Source organism: Notamacropus eugenii, chromosome 1 (genome assembly GCF_028372415.1).
Source record: "Notamacropus eugenii isolate mMacEug1 chromosome 1, mMacEug1.pri_v2, whole genome shotgun sequence".
In the NCBI taxonomy this organism is placed as follows: domain Eukaryota; kingdom Metazoa; phylum Chordata; class Mammalia; order Diprotodontia; family Macropodidae; genus Notamacropus; species Notamacropus eugenii.
The window spans coordinates 456148656-456163513 of NC_092872.1; positions in this window are offsets into that span (position 1 = coordinate 456148656).

Sequence of the window (14858 nt, forward strand, 5' to 3'; positions counted from 1 at the left end):
CTTAGCTGTAAAAATTCTTTCCCAATTTCCTACATCCCTCCGGATTTTGGTTGCATTGGGTTTGGTTGTGCAAAAACTTCTCAGTTTAATGTAATCAAAGTTATCCATTTTGCATTTCATAATGCTTTCTATCTCTCCTTTAGTAAAGAATTCTTCCCTCCTCCATAGATCTGATAAATACACTATTCCTTGCTTCTCCAGTTTATTCATGGTATCAATCTTTATACCTAAATCATGTACCCATTTGGACTTTATTCTTGTGTACGGTGTCAGGTATGGGTCTATGCCTAATTTCTGCCACACTGTTATCCAGTTTTCCCAGCAATTTTTGTCAAACTATGAGTTCTTATCCCAGAAGTTGGGGTCCTTGGGTTTATCAAACAGAAGGTTGCTATATTCCTTGCCTACTGCGTCTTGAGTGCCAAGTCTATTCCACTTGTCTACCTCTCTGTTTCTTAGCTAGTACTAAGTGGTTTTGATAATTGCTGCTTTATAGTAGAGTTTGAGGTCTGGTAGCGCTAGGCCACCTTCCCAAGCATTTCTTTTCATTAGTCCCTTTGATATTCTGGACCTTTTGTTTTTCCAAATGAATTTTGATATTATTTTATCCAGCTCTAGAAAGTAATTGTCTGATAGTTTAATTGGTATGGTACTAAATAAGTATATTAATTTGGGTAGGATTGTCATTTTTATTATATTAGCACGCCCTATCCATGAGCAACTAATGTTTTTCCACTTACTTAAATCTGACTTTATTTGTGCAAAAAGTGTCTTGTAATTGTGTTCATATAATCCCTGGGTTTGTTTTGGCAGGTAGACTCCTAAGTATTTTATACTGTCTACCCTAGCTTTAAATGGGATTTCTCTTTCTATCTCTTGCTGTTGGACTTTGTTGCTAATATATAGGAACGCAGAAGATTTGTGTGGGTTTATTTTGTAACCTGCAACTTTGCCAAAGTTGTTTATTAATTCAAGTAATTTTTTACTTGAATCTCTGGGATTCTCTAGGTAAATCATCATATCGTCTGCAAAGAGTGATAACTTAGTTTCTTCTTTGGCTATTCTTATTCCTTGAATATCTTTATCTTGTCTAATTGCTACAGCTAACATTTCTAGTACCATATTGAATAATAGTGGTGATAATGGACAACCTTGTTTCACCCCTGATCTTATTGGGAATGCATCTAGCTTATCCCCATTGCATATAATGCTTGCTGAAGATTTTAGATAGATACTGCTTATTATTTTATGGAAAGTTCCCTTTATTCCTACGTTCTCCAATGTTTTTAGTAGGAATGGATGTTGTATTTTGTCAAAAGCTTTTTCTGCATCTATTGAGATAATCATGTGGTTTTTGTTAGCTTTGTTGTTGATGTGATCAATAATGCTAATAGTTTTCCTAATATTGAACCAGCCCTGTAGTCCTGGTATGAATCCTACTTGATCATAATGTATTAATCTCGTGATAAGATGCTGTATTCGTTTTGCTAAAATCTTATTTAAAATTTTTGCATCTATATTCATTAGGGAAATTGGTCTATAATTTTCTTTCTCTGTTTTGTCTCTTCCTGGTTTGGGTATCAAAACCATATTTGTATCATAGAAAGAATTTGGGAGGACTCCTTCTTCCCCGATTTTCAAAAATAGTGTATGTAGTATTGGAATTAACTGTTCTTTATATGTTTGATAGAATTCACTTGTGAATCCATCTGGCCCTGGAGATTTTTTCCTAGGAAGTTCATTGATGGCTTGTTCAATTTCTTTTTCTGAGATGGGATTGTTTAAGTATTCAACTTCCTCTTCTGTTAATCTGGGCAATTTGTATTTTTTAAAATATTCATCCATCTCATTTAGATTATCAAATTTGTGGGCATAAAGTTGGGCAAAGTAGTTTCTAATTATTGTTTTAATTTCCTCCTCATTGGAGGTGAGTTCACCCCTTTCATTTTTAATATTAGTAATTTGGTTTTCTTCTTTCTTTTTTTAAATCAGATTGACCAAAGGTTTATCAATTTTATTAGTTTTTTCATAAAACCAACTATTGGTTTTATTTATTAATTCAATAGTTTTCTTAATTTCAATTTTATTAATCTCTCCTTTGGTTTTCATTATTTCTAATTTGGTATTTACTTGGGGATTTTCAATTTGTTATTTTTCTAGCTTTTTCAACTGCAAGCCCAAGTCATTGATCTCCTCTTTCTCTATTTCATTTATGTAAGCATTCAAAGATATAAAACTTCCCCTAATAACTGCTTTTGCAGTATCCCATAAGTTTTGGTATGTTGTCTCACTATTGTCATTCTCTTGAATGAAATTGTTGATTGTTTCTATGATTTATTCTTTAACCCAACCCTTCTTTAGAATTAGATTATTTAGTTTCCAATTGATTTTGGGTTTCTCTTTCCGTGGCCTTTTATTACATGTAATTTTTATTGCATTATGATCTGAAAAGGATGCATTGATTATCTCTACCTTTCTGCACTGGATTGTGAGATTTTTATGTCCTAGTACATGGTCAATTTTTGTAAATGTTCCATGTACCGCTGAGAAAAAGGTATATTCCTTTCTGTTCCCATTTAATTTTCTTCAAAGATCTATCATATCTACCTTATCCAGAGTTTTATTTACCTCCTTAACCTCTTTCTTGTTTATTTTGAGGTTGGATTTATCGAGTTCAGAGAGGGGGAGGTTGAGGTCCCCCACTAGTATAGTTTTGCTATCAATTTCTTCCTTCAACTCCCCCAACCTCTCCTCTAAGAATCTGGATGCTATACCACTTGGAGCATACATGTTTAGTAATGATGTTGCTTCATTGTCTATGGTGCCTTTTAGCAGGATATAGTTTCCATCCTTATCCCTTTTGATTAGATCTATTTATGCTTTTGCTTTGTCTGAGATTAGGATTGCTACTCCTGCTTTTCTTACATGAGCTGAAGCACAATATGTTCTGCTCCATCCTTTGACCTTTATCCTATGTGTATCCCCCCGTTTCAAATGTGTTTCTTGTAAACAGCATATTGTTGGATTATGGCTTTTAATCCATTCTGCTATCCGTCTCCGTTTTATGGGAGAGTTCATTCCATTCACATTCACAGTTATGATTTCAATCTGTGTATTTCCCTCCAACCTCTTTCCCACCATTTGTGCTTTTTGCTGTCCTGTCTCCCTTCCCCTCCTCAATAGTATTCACTTTTCTCCCCCTCCTCCTGCAGCCTTCCCCTCCTTCTTTTTAGCCCCCCTCCCTTTTACTCCCCTTTACTCTTATTGCTTCTTTCCTCCCTTTTAGCCTCCCTCCCGTTTCTTCCCCCTTCCCTTCCTACTACCTATAGAGCTAGTTAGGCTTATCTACTTAAGATTATTGTTCCCTCCTTTGAACAAATCAGATGAGAGTACCTCTCAAACAATGCTCATCTCCCTCCCCTCCTTCCCTCTACTATAGTTTTGTACTTCTTCCTGTGATATAATTTGCCATTTTCTGCTTCCCCCTTTCCACACCTCCTATTACATTCCCTTCTCATACTTAAATCATATTTTTGACATGACATCATTTACTTTATGCCTGTTCCCTCTACATATATCCCTTTTATCATAATAGCTGCACAGTTTTCAAGATTAACAGGTATCATCTTCCCTTATAGGGAGGTAAACAGTTTGCCCTAATTGAGTAGCAAGTTTTTGTTTTTGTTTTTTCCCCTCTGTTTACCTTTTTATGATTCTCTGGAGACCTGCATTTGAAGATCAAATTGTCTATTGAGTTCTGGTGTTTTGGTCAGGAAGCTCTGGAAATCCCTTATTTCGTTGAATGAAATGACTTTCTCCTTGCCTGAAATGTTATGCTGAACTTTGCTGGGTAGTTGATCCTTGGTTGAAGTCCCAACTCCTTTGCCTTACGGAATATTGGGTTCCAGTTCTTTCGATCTTTTAATGTAGAAGCTGCAAGGTCCTGTGTGATCCTGACTGTGTGTCCTTGATATTTGAATTGTTTCTTTCTGGCTGCTTGTAGTATTTTCTCCTTCATTTGATAGCTCTGGAATTTGGCAACTATATTTCTTGGGGTTTTGAGTTTGGGATCCCTTTCGGGAGGGGAACGGTGGATTCTTTGGATGACTATTTTGCCCTCTGAGTCTAGTACTTCTGGGCAGTTTTCCTTGATGATTTCCTGGAAGATGTTGTCCAGACTCTTTTCTTTATCATGGGTTTCTGGCAGGCCAATAATTCTTAAATTTTCTCTCCTGGATCTATTTTCCATGTCAGTTGTTTTTCCAATTAAATATTTTACATTTTCTTCTATCTTTTCATTCTTTAGATTTTGTTTGACTGATTCTTGTTGCCTCATTGAGTCATTAGTTTCTACTTGCCCAATTCTAATCTTCATCGTATTGTTTTCTTCCGTTAGCTTTTGCATTTCCTTTTCCATCTGACCAATTTTTCCCTTTAAGGAGCTATTTTCTCCATTTAATTTTTGTATTTCTTTTTCCATTTGACCAATTTTTCCAGTTAGGTTTTGGGTTTCCTTTTCCATCTGTTCAATTTTCCCAATTAGGTTTTGGGTTTCCTTTTCCGTTTGATTAACTCTTCCTTTTAGGGAGTTATTCTCTCCAGTTAATTTTTGAACTTCCTTTTCTATTTCTTCAATTTTCTTTTTCAGAGTGATGTTCTCATCAGTGAATTCTTTTTTTATAATTTTAAAATCATTGGTCAGTTTTTCTTTTATGTCCTTCTTCAGACGTTCCAGGTAATCTAGTTGTGCTTGCGAGAAATTCATAGTCCCATCTAAGGTTTCAGATGGAAGTACAGTCTCAGCTCTGACCTCTTTGGTGTTTGTGTTTTGGTCCTTATCCCCATAGAAGGATTCTATGGTTTTTTCACTTTTCGTCTGCTTTTTCCGATTCATGATGTTGGCTGAGTGTTGTAGCTTTTGGTTCTTTCAGTCAGAAGATACAGATCTTTTAAGTTGGGCTGCTATGTGTCTAGGCTGAAAGCAGGCTTTTTGTTGTTGTTGTTGTTGTTGTTGTTGTTTCCCAGATCAACCCTGGGCTTAGCTTGTTAGGTGTGTGGGAGGGGTGGTCTGGTCTCAGGAGATCTCCTCAGCTGACTTGAGGCAAAGGCAAGGTCAGGGGATGGTGATCCCAGCTTCCCTATTGTCTTCCCTTTTCCCCTGGAGGGCTGCGGTACGCCTAGAAGTTAATGCGTGTTCCTGCCCCTCCTGGGGCTTGTCTCCCGGCTCTGAGGCTTGCCTGGGTCTCAGTGTGAATTTCTCTGCCCTGGGTCGTCTGTCCCTCCAGATCGCCTCCACCACAGTAGGAAGAATCCCCCCTTGCCACTTTTCCAGCCTCTGGTGTTGTGAGACCACTCGCCCCCTTCTACTGTTCCCGCTGATCCAGGATTAATCTGGGGAGGAATTTTACGGTTCCCTCACGGTCATCAGGGGGGAGGAGAGAGCACTTACTGATCACTCCGCCATCCCAACTCCTGGAATTTGAAGTAGCTGACCCACCGAAGTCCAGTCTTCAGGCTGAAGGTTTTAAGGGCTGCTGCGCTGATATCTAGCGCTCAGTGGCTCTCATCGGCTCGGCCTGGCTTATCTCCTGCTCCGCTGGTCTCGCCCGCCACTCTCAGGCCCCTCAGGTCCCCTCTGCCCTGTTGCGCCGACCACTCTGCGCTGTGCGCCGGGGTCTTACCCCCGCGGAACAGATCCCTCTCGTGGACCCTCCAGTCCAACCTGGGCTCTGAATCCGTCAAAGTCCATCACCCACTGGATTCTATACCTCCAAAGTCTGGTCAGACTCTCCCCCCAGAGGTATCCAGAGGAGTTTTTCCAGGAGCTTGGGTGAGTCGTTGCTTTCACTTCACCATCTTGGCTCCGCCCCCCCAGGTATTTTTATTCTTAAGGTCTGGTCTTGTAATTAGAAATTAATTTAATTTATTATTAATTATTATTACTTAAATTAATTTAATATTTTAATTAGAAATTCTTGAAGGCCCTTTATTTCATTAAATATCCTTCAGTGAGCTTTTGTATTTCCTTTTCCATTTGGCCAGTTCTAATTTTTGTGGCATTCTTTTACTTGATAAATTTTTTTATTTTTCATGATTCTCTCATGTTGCTCTCATTTTCTTCTCTGATTATTCTTCTAATTCTCTAATTTGCTTTGAAAAATCCTTTTGAAGCTCTTCCAGAAATTCTTTTTGGGTCTGAGACCAAGTTGCATTTTTCTTTGAGGATTTACATGTAGCCATTTTGATATCATTGTCTTCTTCTAAGTTTATGCCCTGATCCTTCCTATCACTATAATAACTTTTTATAGTCAAGTTAATTTTGTTGTTGTTCTTTTGTTTGTTTTTTTTTTCTGCTTTTTTGTGACTTATTTTTATGTAACGGTTGGGCTCTGATCCTGTATTGTCCCAAGCTTTTTGTATTGGTGCTCTGGGTTCTATTACTGGCTTTCACTGGGCTTCAGGACTTAGCTGCTTGCTTCCTTCGGAGGGTAGGCTTTCCTTATGGCTTGTACTGGATGGAGCAGGGGAAGCTCTCTTTTGGCCAAGTCCTTTGGGTTTAGAGTTTCTCTACTGGCCATTTCCAGGAGTGGGGCCCTTCTGCTGGGATGCTATGGTAACAGTCTTTCTTTTGGCTGTCCCTGGAGGAGGGATCTTGTTTCTGGTCAGCCACAGGGGTGGGGCCCTGCTGCTGGATTCTTATAGAAACAGAGTCTTTCTGCTGGTAGGTCCCAGAAGTGGGGGTCTCACTAATGGGCTGCCCTGGGGCAGAGCTTCACTACTGGTCAGCAATAGATTCAAGGCCTTGCTGGTGGCTTGTACTGAGAATGGCGTCTCTAGGGTAGAGTATTGCTGTGTTGTACAGGCTGCTTACTTGCCTAGGAGTGTTGTATTGTTCCAAAACTGGAGCTCTGTGGCAAGTCCCTGCTGTGAGTCTTATTTTGCTGTAGCTCTTGGAACTGTCTCCCCTTCCATCCCAGTGAGATAGACCTTTCCTGCCAGGTTGGTAAGCTGTTTCCCTCCTCCTAGATCAATTCTGAGGTGGTTTTCTAGTTGTTTGGAAGGGAATTTGGAAGGACTTCAGAGAGTTCCTTCCTCACTCCATCATCTTAGTACTAGAAGTCTTTGCTTAATTTTCTATTGAATTTATCCCCCTGTGAGGTAGGAAAATTCAAATGTACTGCTGTCATTGTGTTACTATCAATTTCTTTTTATAATTCACCTGGTTGGTTGGTTGGTTGTTATCCTTCGTCCTTGAGGAAGACCAAAATGACATCAGCATTGTAAAATGAAATTTCAGTGTGTCTGACTCTGGCTGATCAGACCAATACAAGCTCAGAGTGCTCTACCACAGATTGGGCACAGATAATCCGTGTGAATATCTGAGGTGGATATCCCAAATTTGCACATCCTGCGTTTACTCTGTGCCTTCTCAATTCTGCTTTGCTCAAAGAGCACAGCACCTCTTCTTATGTGGACATGCCATGCTGAATGGTCCTGTGCCAGTATCTCCCATGTTGCACAGTTAAATTCAAAGTTCTTGAGAGAAACCTTGAGGGTGTCCTTGTATCGTTTCTTCTGGCCACCATGTGATCGCCTGCCCCATGCAAGTTCTCCATAAAATAGTCTTTTTGGCAAGCATACATTTGGCATTTGAACAACATGGTCAGCCCGTTGGAATTGTGCTCTCTGAAGCATAGTTTGAATACTTGGCAGTTCAGCTCGAGCAAGGACTTCAGTGACTGGGACCTTATTCTGCCAGGTGATCCTCAGGATCTTCCTAAGATAGTTCAAATGGAAGCAATTCAGTTTCCTGGCATGGCGCTGGTAGACTGGCCATGCTTCACAGGCATACAGAATGAGGTCAGCACAATGGCTATGTAGACCTTCAATTTGGTAGTTAGTCTAATACCTCTTCTCTCCCAAACTTTTCTTCAGAGCCTCCCAAACACTGAACTAGCTCTGGCAATGCGTGCGTCAACCTCATTGTCAATGTGTACATCCTTGGAAAGTACACTGCCAAGGTAAGTGAACTTATCCACAGCATTCAAAACTTCTCCATTTGCTGTAATTGATGGTTCCACATATGGATGGTGTGGCGGTGACTGGTAGAGCACTTGTGCTTTGTTGGTGTTAATTATTAGGCCAAAATTACAATAGACAGCAGAGAATCTATCCATACTTTGTTGCATCTCAGCTTCAGAGGCTGCATCGAGTGCACAATCATTTGCAAGCAGAAAATCGTGCACCAACATCTTGTAGCCTTTTCAAATAGAAGAACTTACCATCAGTATGGTAGTTGACCTTGATGCCGTGTTCATTCTCATTGAAAGCATTTGTCAACATGGCTGAAAACATCATGCTAAAAAGTATAGGAGCAAGCACACAGCCCTGTTTCACTCCATTGGTGACTGGGAAGGCACAAGAGCTTTGCCCATTATCCAGAACCCAGGTAAACATGCCATCATGAAACTGATGTACAATATTGATGAACTTCTCTGAGCAACCAAATTTTGACGTAATTTTCCATAAGCCCTCATGACTAACAGTGTCAAATGCCTTGGTCAGATCTACAAATGTTGTATACAGACCTCTGTTCTGCTCCTGACATTTCTCCTAGAGTTGTTGGGCAGCACACACCATATCAACTGTTCCTTGGTCCTTTCTGAAGCCACACTGGCTCTCAGGTGTATGAACATCTTCCAGGTGAAGCATCAGCCTATTAAGGAGTACTCTAGCAAGAATCTTGCCAGCAATGACTGAGAGAGAGACCCCCCTGTGATTGTTGCAGGACAATCTATTCCCTTTACCTTTATAGAGTTGGATAATGGAGGCATCCTTGAACTCCTGGGGGATGGATAACCTCCTCTTGTCATATAACCTGGAATGTTTCAGTCAATTTTTGTATGAAGTAATGGTCCCCCTACCTTGTAAATCTCAGCTGGAATATAATTAGCATCAGGTGCTTTGCCACATGAAAGGAGCCTAATGGCCCTTAAAATCTCTTCTTCATTGCAAATTCAACTAAGGAGGTATTGACTTCAACCTGAGGAAAATGGTCAATGGCCTCAGCATTGACTGATGATGGTCTGTTGAAAATACTATAGAAGTGTTCAGCCCATCTCTCTAGGATTGTGTCCTTATCACTAATCAATGTGGCTCTATCAGCACTGAGTAGTTGTGATAAACCGTAGGTTTTTGGTCCATAAATAGCTTTCAGGGAATCATAAAATCTCTTTGGATTGTTATTATCAGCATAAAACTGAATTTCATCTGCCTTCTTACTGAACCAGGAATCCTGTGTCTCTCTAAGCTTTGTTTGTACTTTGCTTTTGATAGAATTAAATGCTGCCTTCTTGGAGGTGGATGAACTATCCTGCTGGTAAATCCTGTGGAACTCTCGTTTTTCATTTAGCAGCTTGTGAATTTCCCCATCATGTTCATCAAACCAATCTTTGTGTTTCCAAGTGTTCTGACCCAGATGAGCAAATGCAGTACTGTACACCAAATCTCTGAACGCTGCCCACTCCTTTTCTGCTCCACTGTTGCCAACTGTGTGTTGGCTCAACTTTTCCTCCAAGGCAGCAGCAAACTGTTCATGCTCAGAGGACAGCTCTAATTTGTTGACATTAGTTCTTCTGGTAGTCATTTTGCCTTGGGGTCAACACTTTTGATGAATGTGAATATTTAGCTTGGAAAGAATACGTCTATGATCAGTCCAGCACTCTGCACCACACATTGCCTTTGTCACTCTCACTCTTGTCTGTATCTTCTCCTTACAATCACATAATCTATTAGATGGCAATGTTTGCTGCAAGGGTGTGGATCCATGAAGTTTTATTGTGTTTAGGTAGGTGGAAGACAGTGTTGGTGATGAGAAGGTCGTGTGATGCACATATCTTTAGCAATAAATGACCACTGCTATTGCTGTTTCCAACTCCATTTCTCCCTAGGACTCTCTGCCAAATCTGGTAGTCTAAGCCTACTTGAGCATTAATGTCACCCAGTATTATAAGCTTGTCCTCTTTTGTCACATTGATGATAAGGGTCTCTAGGTCTTCATAAAATTTTTCTTTGACTTTATCAGGGTTTGTCATGGTGGGAGCATAGGCACTGATCATGGTGGCATGTCGTTTTCCTGCAAGTGGCAATCCCTTTGTCATAAGCCTATCATTCACCCTTTTGGCAGGCATGCCAGCTTGCTGATTAGATTGGTTTTGATTCCGAAACCCACACCAGCTTCACCACCCTCCTCTTCACTGTGCCCACTCCAGAAAAAGGTGTATGCTGCTCCAACCTCAGTAAGCTGGCCTTCATTTGCCAACCTTGTTTCACTCAGGGTTACTATTTGAATGTGATACCTGTTGAGTTCTCTTGCAACAAGAGCAGTTCTTCTTTCAGGCCTACTGGATTTTGTGTTGTCTATTAGTGTGCACAAACTCCATGCACCAGTGGTGAGTGGAATCATCTTTGCAGATGTTTTCACATATTTTTTTGTGTTTCAACCTCATAGTGGGATTCCCCACCTGCCTCGGTAATCAGGCCAGGGTTGGGTAAACAGGGAATGTTTAGGGCATGTTTTCTAGTCCCTTTCCTCACACCAGGAGGTGAGCAGTGTGATCCTTAAGAGGCTTCTCAGACACCCAAGGGGCTACTGAGTCCCACTGCTGCTTCCAGTGAGAAACGACCCTATGTCCTGGGTCACCTGTGTGCAGGGTTGTGACTACAGCTCCCAGAGTATCTGCACCTGCTGCTTCATCACTTCCCTATCATCACAGGACTTTGAGGCATAATAGTGAAATGGTATGGGTGATGTTGTTTGATTCGTGCGGATTTAAGTGAGGCAGAGTTGCACAAAGTCATCAGCCTCACTCTCTCCTCCAGAGTCATCATAGTCTAGTGGCAGGACAGAATCAAGATGATTGATGATGGATCAGGATGCAGTGGGTATCCTTGGCATCTTTGGTGTCTAACCAAGCTCTAAGCACTCCACATTGCCCACTTCATCTGCCATCATGGCTGTTGGAACAAATTGTCCTCATCTTCCCATTCCACCAGATGAAGTCTTCACATGCTTGGGGTAGACACCCCCCTAACTCACCAATGGGTTTGAGAACCCTTGGTTACCCTCAACCTCATTTTGTCCGCCTGCCGAAATGGTTTACCAGGGTATGGCTGCTGTGCATGCTGAAGCTTCTTGGAGCCACAGGTAAGAGTTAGGTGGAACAGGTGGAAGAGCCCTGAAAAAGGCTTGGCAGCCATAACACCAAAGGTACTGGCACCGGTCCTCCCTGAATACATTCTACACCTCTTCTTTTAACAACTTATTAATTTTTGTTGTAAACATATTTAGTAATATTATTTTACATTTATCCTGGTGCCTTTACCCATAATTTAGTTTCCTTGTTTATGTCTCTTGATAGCATCAATTTTATTGTTACTTTACCCAAAATAATTACAATTTTTATTTTTTAGATTTGCCTCAAGCATAATGGATTATGTTTATCCCCTTATTTTATTCTATAAGAAAAAAGTTTGAGTTTTGTCTTTTTAAAATAATTCATCTCCTTTCTTTCTTTTCTTTCTCTCTTTCTTTCTTTCTCTCTTTCTCTCTCTCTTTCTTTCTTTCTTTCTTTCTTTTCCTTTCTTTCTTTCTCCCTCTCTTTCTTTCTTTCTTTCTCCTTCCCTCCCTTCATTCCTCCCTTCCTTCCTTTTTTCCTCCCTCCCTCCCTTCCTTCCTTCCTTCCTTCCTTCCTTCCTTCCTTCCTTCCTTCCTTCCTTCCTTCCTTCCTTCCTTCCTTCCTTCCTTCCTTCCTTCTTCATAATGTTCTATCCCTACTCTACCACAGCCTCAAAAATCAGGAGAGAAAAACAAAAGATGTCCTATCTATATCTTCTCTTGAGTCCTTACAGTCTTTCTTGGACCCCCTGGTTTTTTCTCTCCCAGTGTGGAATTCCTTTGTACTCTCCTGCCATCAAAAATAATAATAATCAGTGAGAGAATATCTTTTCATATTTCTAAAATGTTAATTCTCTTTTTCCCTCCCTCATACTTGTTACAACCCCCTTCCCCATACCATTACATCTTCTGCTTTTTTAAAAAAGATTATTTTATCCATAGATGCTCTCCCTTTGTTCTCTCAATGTTTCTCAGTGAAAGGTTTCTTTTAAAAGAGAACACTAAAATAGAAAAACTCTCATTCTCACAGATTTGCCTAACTCTATATACAATAAACATTAATTTCATTTACTAGTCTTTTAATATTATCTGAAGCTCTTTCTTCTGTTTAATAAGTTTGCATGTTAAATGCCCTATTTACATCTGCACTTTTTTTAGATTATGAATTTAATTTTTTTTGCTAGCTGCTCAAATTTTATTATTTTATAATTGAAAACAACTCTGTAGGATATTTATTTTGGGGTGCAAACTGATATTTTTTGCTTTCTTGGAATATTTGTTCAATTTTTCCTTTGATTCTTCATTAGGACAAGACTGAGATGATGATGATGATGATGATGATGATGATGATGATGATGATGATGAATTGATAATGATGGTGATGATGATGTAGCTAGCATTTATATGGTACCAAATATGTGTCAGGCACTGTAGTAAGTGCTTTATAAATATCACTTCATTTGATCCTTACAACAACTCTGGGAGAGATATGCTATTATCCTCTTATTACAATTGAGGACACTGAAGCAAATGATGGTTAAGTGACCTGTCCAGGGTCACAAAGCAGGTTCAGAGGTCAAGGTCACTCTCTTCCATAGCTTTGCCAAAACAGTGCTTCTGAAGGGGTTGGGTGTTATTTTGCCATATTTCTGGACAAGTTGGATACCTGTGTGCTAGGTACACTGAAGGGCCCAACAAACAAAGGTTTAGTGACTTGTCCAAAGTCACACAACTGCTAAGTGTCTAAGACTAGACTTGAATTCAGGTCTTTCTGACTCTGGCACTTTATCTACCATGCTACCTATATTTTTTTCATGCAGTAGTTGTTGCTTTTTGTTGTAGTCTTGATTGAACATGATGCTTCTTTGTAATTTAGATTTCTGTTGTCTTTTTGTTGGTATTTTTCTCAATCTATATTTTGCTGTCTGCTTTTAATTTTACTGAGCAATTTTTCTGTACAATTTCCTGAAGTATGGGTTTCATGTTTTTTTTTTCATTTTATTCTTCTGGAATATCTGCAACATATTATCTGTTCACATCTTATCTTCAAGGTCAATATTTTTATTCTCCCTTTCTTATTGTCATATAATTTAGGTTCAATTAATTTTTTTTTTCTGCCTCTGCATTTTTTCTGTTCCACTCCTGCCATTCTCCTTCTAGCAAAGGACTGCTTTGAAAAACAACTTTGTCCCTTTTTCAGAACTTTCTTCTCTCTTGTTAGGCTTACTAGTTTCTTGCTTGAGAATTCTAATATCTATCTTCATTTTTAAATCTCTATTCTAAATTTTTTAACTGCTCTTTGAATCCATTGTAGAGTCTCTTGGAAATGCTCCATCAGAACTTTTGGATACCTTGTTAAATATATTAGAGTATGTGCTTAGTGAATAATTTTCCTTCTACGAAAACTCCATGTTTTCTAAATATGATTTCTTTTCTTCCTTTGTGAGATGTTTTTAGTCTTTATCAATATCTCTGACGTGGTGTCCATGGTGTCTTTCATAGGCATGGGTGAGTCAAATAGGTCAACTGTCGCCATGAAAAGGATAGAAAATATCAGGAAAGTGTAAAAGGTTTGCCTTGCAACTGTGAGGACGCAATTCAGATTAGGATAACAATTATTAATGGACCCAGTCAGCATAGTTATGTGACTACTGTGCATGCTATATTGGTTATATTATGTTCCTGTTGTGTATGTTATATTCTGAAATGGTTATAGAGTATTTCTAGCAGAAATTCCCAGTTCTCAGTATTCTGGTTTTAGACATTTCATGTATAAGGAGGGAGAGGGAGATGTTCTAGAGTGATCCTAGAACATTCCTTCATCATATTTCTATTACAATTCTATTGCATGCATAGGTGCATGCATATGTATTTGATTTTTTGGAACCATCCTATCATATTCCTATTATATTCTTATTTGTAGACGGTAGATTATTATTAATTATCCATTCAGCCTTAGAGAGTAAGAGACTTGGACCTGCTCCCCATATCTAAGGTAAAATTTTCCTTTATTGACAACTGAGAACACTCATTTAATAGATAACAAACAAACAAATGAACAACCAGAACGTTGAAATGGAAAGAAGTTGAATAAATTCATTCAGGCTCACTCAGAAAAGACCAGGCTAACATCCACTTTAACCAGCAGTCCGTCATGGTCTCTGAATTGCAGAATCTCTTTCTGGCATCCTGTTCTTTGTTGCCCAAATTAAACTCTAAACAGTTTATTAAAATCTGAAAATCAGCCAGAAATCCTTTGAAAACAGATACAGCATCTTTAAGAGATTTCCAAGGTAAATCTCACTGTCTGGGGGGAACGACTTCCGAATGGTTATTTCTCTTATTGCCAAGCTGAATGTAAAGGCATTACTCAGTTTAATAAATCCTGGTGTATCACTCAGTCTGTGTAAGCTGATATAAATATCTCCAGTTATGTCATATTACCACCTTTGTACAGCTAGTGTTGGGCCTTGATGACTGGAGCCTGATAAATGCAAAACCTCATTTGGTTTGTGAGTGATTGAGCGCTAACACTGTTTAGATTCCTTAATATACTTGTATTAGCATGAATAAGTAATGAGCATGCCAGGCTTTTTTGAATATTTGATTGTATCTTTGTAATGGATTTGTGTCTCTCTCTTTGTGCTAATGTCATTGTAACTTTGTTGGTGTCATAACTCCA